Below are 6,967 nucleotides of genomic sequence, written 5' to 3'. Positions count from 1 at the left end.
TTTTTTTTGCTTTTTTTTTTTTTTTTTTTTTGCGGTACGCGGGCCTCTCACTGCTGTGGCCTCTCCCGTTGCGGAGCGCAGGCTCCGGACACCCAGGCTCAGCGGCCATGGCTCACGGGCCCAGCCGCTCCGCGGCACGTGGGATCTTCCCGGACCGGGGCGCGAACCCGCGGTCCCTGCATCGGCAGGCGGACTCTCAACCGCTGCGCCACCAGGGAAGCCCCCTCCTAGGGTTTTAAAACCACACCTAAGGTCTCCAGCCTCGCGTCCTGCTCTCCATCATGTCTGCCTGCCCTGAGCTAGTCCTCCTGTAACCTCAGCTCTTCTTCCCGCTTTCTAACTCCAGCTTCAGCCTCTAGCTGGGCATCGGTGGCCACCCAGCCGTCCAGCAGAAGCCGCCCGCCGTGCAGCCATTCGCTTCCTTCCAGCCCGCGGCGCATCCTGCGCAGCTCCTCAAACCAGCGCGGGAAGCCAGCCGGCGCTCTCGGCTTCCCCAGACGCGCGAGGTGGTCCACGGGCATCTAAACCCAGGCCACCCCTCCCCACACGGAGGTCAACAGCCAACCTGTGCCTCTTTCCCAAGATCCATTTCTTCGGTCTCCTGGCTGGTTCACCAACTGCGGAATGGCAAACTCCGGAGCTTCCCGGATGAAATCTAAAACTAGCCCCCATACCCAGAGGGCAAGGAGAAGCCAAAGAAAGAGGCAGCCCACTCCGGACTGGTAGGCGGCAGTTTTAACAAGCAAGGGAATTTACTTACCAGGCTTGCCTTGGCGGCCGCAAGACAAATAACTGTCCGTCCCTGCCCGCCAGCATCTTAAGTGTATATAGAATCCTTAACGGGGTTTAATCAGGTATGCATCTGAATAAGCTCAACACCACATTGTTCTCAAGCCTACATCCTTGAAAACTGCTCCCACTGTGTGAACAGTGGGTGAAATATACACTCAAAGGACAGGGGAGGGTGTGAAGAGCCTCCAATTGCCCTGGTCCAGCTATTGGGTCAACCAGCGGTCACATCCTCTCAATGACCTCCTCCAACGCCAGATACATCATGTAAGTGAATGATACAGTATTTGTTTTGTGTGTGTCTGGCTTACTTCACTTAACATAATGTTTTCAACTTTCATCCATGCTGTAGCATATGTTAGAATTTCATTCATTTTTAAAGCTGAATAATATTCTATTGTATGTATATACCACATTTTGTTTGTCCACTCATCCATGGATGGACACTGGATTCCTTCCACCTTTGGCTGTTATGAATAATGCAGCTATGCACGTGGGTGTCCCTGCTTTCAGGTCTTCGGGGTATATCCCCAGAAATGGAATTGCACTACATGCTGGATCACTGGGCTCCCTTTCTCAGAGTTTATCTCAATTCCCCTGCGTCTTCAATCTTTGCTCAAAGCCAAGCAAAACCCCATCCTGGGATCCATGCTGTTTTCACTGTCCTTGCTGCAGGTGGCTGGGCTGTTGGAACAACTCGTACAGCCACATAGATTGGCTGGAGTATGGGGCCCACAACACTGCCCAACAATTCTTCCATTGCTCTAGAACTCCATAGCCCAACCCCGCAGTGGCTATTTCAAGCCTTTACCACACTCCTCCAGCCGCACACCTTCCTGGCTTCTCTCTGCTCAACACCTTACTTCACCTCTTAAAGCGAGGTTCCCCAATCTCCTTCATTCACATTGCACCTTCATGATTTTTGCTCTAATCATTTACCCTGGAACTATCATTTAGTATGTCTCTTTAAATCATTTAATTATTTATTTATTGGCAATAACATCCGGAAGGGTCCCAGTTGTGCTATACAAGATTTTTTTTTTTTTTTTTTTTTTTTGGCTGTGTTGGATCTTTGTTGCTGCGCAGGCTTTTCTCTAGTTACGGCGAGCGGGGGCTACTCTTCGTTGCGGTGCGCGGGCTTCTCATTGCGGTGGCTTCTCTTGTTGCGGAGCACGGGCTCTAGGGGCACAGGCTTCAGTAGTTATAGTACGTGGGCTCAATATCTGTAGCTAGTGGGCTCCAGAGCACAGGCTCAGTAGTTGTGGCACACGGGCTTCGTTGCTCCGCGGCATGTGGGATCTTCCCGGACTAGGGCTCGAACCCTGCACTGGCAGGCGGATTCTTAACCACTAGGCCACCAGGGAAGTCCCCAAGATATTTTTTCTATAACACAGCTATTGAAAATGTTCATTCAGACACCACTTACAATTATTACCACCAGTAAGTATACCATAATTTGGAAAACTGTCTTCTGTGAATGAGATGAATGGCATTGAGAGCGTACCTGTTCATCCTCTACAAGCTCTCCTACATCCACACCCAGGAGATCCCACCATCTGGAATCTTAACTCCATCACCCATTGTCCTATTAGGAAACTTGATCCATCAGGAGCCTCCTCTCTCCTCCCACATTTTGATCTCTTTCAGCTCTTCTGGTTCCCATCGCTTGTGCTAGGACTTCATCACCTGTCCCACTTAAGCCTCCACGCTCTTCTTTCATCACACCCTACCTCTCACTTCTTGCACAGAAACACTAAACTGCTTGAGTTTTTAGCACATATTGTTTTCTCTCACCTTCTTACCGTTGCCCAGGGTCTTTTCTCGGTCTATAATTCCTTTCTCTACCTCCCCACCTCATCTGAAAAAAAAAGATAAGAATCTATGGACTGAAAGAGGATAAGAGGTTTGATTTCTTTCTTTTTATGATCTCTAACTTTAAATGGACACAACATACGGACAGGTTATATACATTTGCTCAGTTTTACCACCATCCCTCATTCCCAGGCACCATTCTTTTATAAAACTCTATTATAAAATTTTTTATATTTTTTCCATTCTTTACTCTGGCATCAAAAGACCTTGTGGATGTATAATACTGACAATAACACTACCAAGTCCACAAGTTCAGCTCTGAGTACAAAGTAAAAGAAATGTGTCCAAAATGCCTTTTGCCACAATATAAAGTCACTCTCAGCAGATATAACATATTTTTTCTATGTAACATAAATTAAATCTTTAAACCATATCTTGTTGCTAAAAGTGCTCTCTAATTTTATCTAGATATCAGACAATATAAATATTTAAAGTTTGTTACACTTAATGTAATGATCTTTCCATTACCAATTAATAATTATAGAATTACTATATATAATGCTTTTGATTTGCTCAAATTATTTGACCAAGGTAATCTTTCCTAGAAGACTTCAAATGGATGGATTTTGTTATCAAGATTTTTGTTCATGTTAATATATGTAGGAAAAAAAAAATCTAAAGTCAAATTTTTAAAATAATTCAACAGTGTTTATAGGAAAAATACTCCGTTATAGAGAGAGACCTAAGCCTGTTGAAGGTCTTATGAAATTTCTTCCTAAGTTTTATTTTTCCAAGGTCACAGGAGGAACAGAAATTTTAGTTTGCCACCTCAGTTTCCAAGTCTAATACCTGCAACTTTTTATTGCAACAGTAAAGCAGCAGAAATTACAAGAACTTTCTTTCTTGCTACAGACTGCCCATAAATCCTACATTCCACTGGATTCTGGACAGTGGGTACTGGATGAGGCACATTTCAAGTGCCAGTTTTTTATAGAACATGTCTACAAAAAGATTAATCATTTTAATGTTGTTCATAGTTATCCTTGAAACCTGGTACGCTAGTAGTTAGAAAATATCCTATATTTTATGCTTCAAAGTTCTCAACCTATAAGAACATTTTTTGTTCTTTCACACATCTCACATCATTTCATCGCAGCCATAATCTTGGTTGTGTGGCAAGTGCCTTCTTTTCTTATTCCACTTCCTTCTGAGAGAGAATTGCCTTAGTCTGCATTTGGGGAAGCCATATGCTTCAGGGGAAGCTGGGTAATTCTGCCTCTGCTGTGATAATGAGATTGCCTTTGTCAGTGACTGGTTTGTGAATGACAAAGAAATGTGAGGGCAAATCTCCGAGGGACTCTAGGGAGGTTTTAAAGCACACTAGGGGAACCCCTCTCGTTTCCTGTCTCTGGAAGCTGAAGCCACAGAGGAAGAAAGTGAGCCCATGAGAGGCTGTAGGCCAAAGGCCCAGGCATTAAAGGGAGTGGATGGAAGGGAGGAGACAGAGGGCAAAATACTTATAAACAATAGACAATATATATAAACGTAAAATAAATATATAGAAAAGTGTACAATGGCACACTGACATAGATCCTTAATGCAACCAAAACTCCAAAGCAGTAGCACACCTCAACAAAAGAGAGACTGATGCAAAAAACATCAAGGAATGAACTACAACTACATGTATCCCCTCACCATGTATCCTCTCTTATCGACTCTCTTCATCTCCCGCAACTGTAGCAACTTTATCTAGTCTTGGGGCTGGGGCGTTACCTGGATCTGTCCAATAGTCTTCTATGCCTCTTGTTTGTGTCACAGGGTTATTATACTTGGGTGCTTCAGAGTTCTGATTTTTGACACTGATTTTCTTACAACTCAAAATCTTTTTATCTTCAACTACTGTCCCTGCCATGAATGTCACATGTGCATTTGAGAACATGAAACTGAAATTGACTTTTTTTTTTATTACTCAAGACCCTTACTTGATAGTCCTGGCATTGCTGTTCTAATAAGCAGACGCTGAGAACACTTAGTACTACCTTCCCTGCTGCCTGGCTAGAGAACGCATGGTATGACTCACAGGTAGATCAAGGAAAGAAGTATAGATTAATATTTTAGGTTATCATCTCATTACACTAAAGAAAAGTTTGCAATTATTTTGATATCTTATTTCAAAATAAGTATGGAAAAATGTAAGACATTTTCCTTTAACTTATCCTAAATATGTGAAATAGAACGTTTATTGATGATGTATTGATGAACAGCAAACCTATTCATGAAAACCCTGATTCATTTTTATTTTCAGTTTAATTTTGACATATTGTGAGGGTCCTTTGTTAAAGATATGATGTCAAGTTAAAACATTTCTTAAGTATATTTCCAATGGGACAACCTTATCCAACAAAAATCCAAAGTTCCAATTTGCCCAGCCAATTTGATGTAGTCCTGATGTGGATGTAGATCAGGACTGCAACAGTAACATGGGCATCAGTCCCAACCTTGGCTCTTTCTGTTGAAGAACATTTCCAGTTTGCACTGGGAGCTGAATATTTTGCTCTATAAGGGAACAGCCCTACCCAGGCTGCCAGCATCCAGGGTTTCAATGCAGTTTAATCCAGTCCCTCCACACAGTGTCTTTTCCTATCAGGTTACTTTCTCCTTTCCTGGATTTCAGAGCCAGGTGACCTAGGTCAACTCACCACAATAGTGCTTCCTTGTATAAGAGCTTGATGGGAAAGAATGAAGTCTACAACTTGTCAACTCATTTCTGCTTGTGGCACTGCCAAATTTGGGGGCGAATTTCACTTCTGTTTTGCTCTACACGCCAGTGAATGGTTGGGCCATCCTTGGGGCTCCCTTATTCGTTACTCTTCTCTTCCCATTCTGTCTGTCAAGTGAAGTTCTTGGTTCGAGACATAACACACAAGGCACTGCCGTAAGATTACTCGGCCTGCTGTGACAGTCAGCTTGATCATTAGGGTCCCTGGAGCTGACCAAAGAACCATGATCAGAATCTTCATCCTTTGGCTAATGTTGAAAAAAGCACTGATGTCATATCCCATACAGTTTATAGGCTGTGATTTACCGCTGCTGGACAATTATTGTATTCATCGTTTAATTATTACATATAAAGCTGTCATGAACGTCTGTATAAAGAATTTTTCCTTCAGTTGAATTTTTTCCACGTGATAAATTCCCATACATGAGATTAATAAAAGTACTACAAATTACAATTATGACAATTGTATAGAAATAAAATTTAGGGTAAAACCTATTTTAGAAAAAAAGAGAACACAACTTGCCTGAAAATTTGTGGCACCTCTGCGTGGGGCCAAGACCTGGGAGGAAAGTGTCAAAATGAAAATTGTATTAAGGTAATGAGATTAGGAGTGATTTTTTTTTTCAAAAATTTATAAAATGATGTTAAATTTTGCTGCAATTTTTTAAAAGAGCACTGAAGTTTTCTAATTATAGGGGACATGAGTTTCTCATTGAAAAAGTATTTATTCTTATTCTCTGAAGAGTATGTGGAAAAAGAGTGGGTTTTCTTCAGAACATTAGAGCTTTTAACGACATAGTCAAACTATACTGGTATTGTTTGCTGGGGTTTCAATAGTTGAAAAGTATCTAAAGAACAATAACAACAACAAAAAGAATCTCAAAGTACCCTGTTTTTATTGTGCTGCTCTTTGTCATAAATGTGCACATTTGGGGAGTTGTAATAATGACTGATCTACTAATTCAACATAATTGAATAATCATTTTTTCATATTTTAGTCTTCATTCATTCAGATCTGAATTTAGTTTACATCTTGTATGTAGATTCCAGAGGAAAGACAAAGCAAACAGTGAGAAGGAAAAAACACTGAGGGTCAGGTGGATTTGCTTTGTGTGAACAAGTAATAAAACATTTCCTCTATTTGTAAAATTGTCTTAAAGGATGGAGAATAGCATTAATGTGTTCTAGTAGCTTACTTTAAATCAGCATTTAAACTTTAAGTCTTTGTTTCTTTTGCTTCTAAGTATCATTATGTATCACTTTGTCCTTACTTCTACAATTAGGTAATCTCTAGCATTTGTTTTATGCTATTTGTTTTAAGCTTTTGTTTTATGTCTAGAATGCCCACGTTTGCTAAAGTAGATACTATTTTTAAAAATTAATGTGCCTCATTAATTTCATTCTGAAATCACAGTACAAAAGTGCTGTAGACTGCTGCTGTGAATGCTGGGTGTTTCTTTTCTTTTTTTGGAGGGGGGAGGTTGTATGTTTTGGTTTTGGTTTGGTTTGGCTTTTTGCTTAAGATTTTATGCTGTATGGGGCGTGTGTGTGTGTGTGTGTGTGTGTGAGATTTGGTAAGGTTCAGCA

The sequence above is a fragment of the Lipotes vexillifer genome, unplaced genomic scaffold (genome assembly GCF_000442215.2).
Source record: "Lipotes vexillifer unplaced genomic scaffold, Lipotes_vexillifer_v1.1 scaffold19, whole genome shotgun sequence".
Classification (NCBI taxonomy): domain Eukaryota; kingdom Metazoa; phylum Chordata; class Mammalia; order Artiodactyla; family Lipotidae; genus Lipotes; species Lipotes vexillifer.
Note: the sequence above shows the minus strand (reverse complement) of the source record.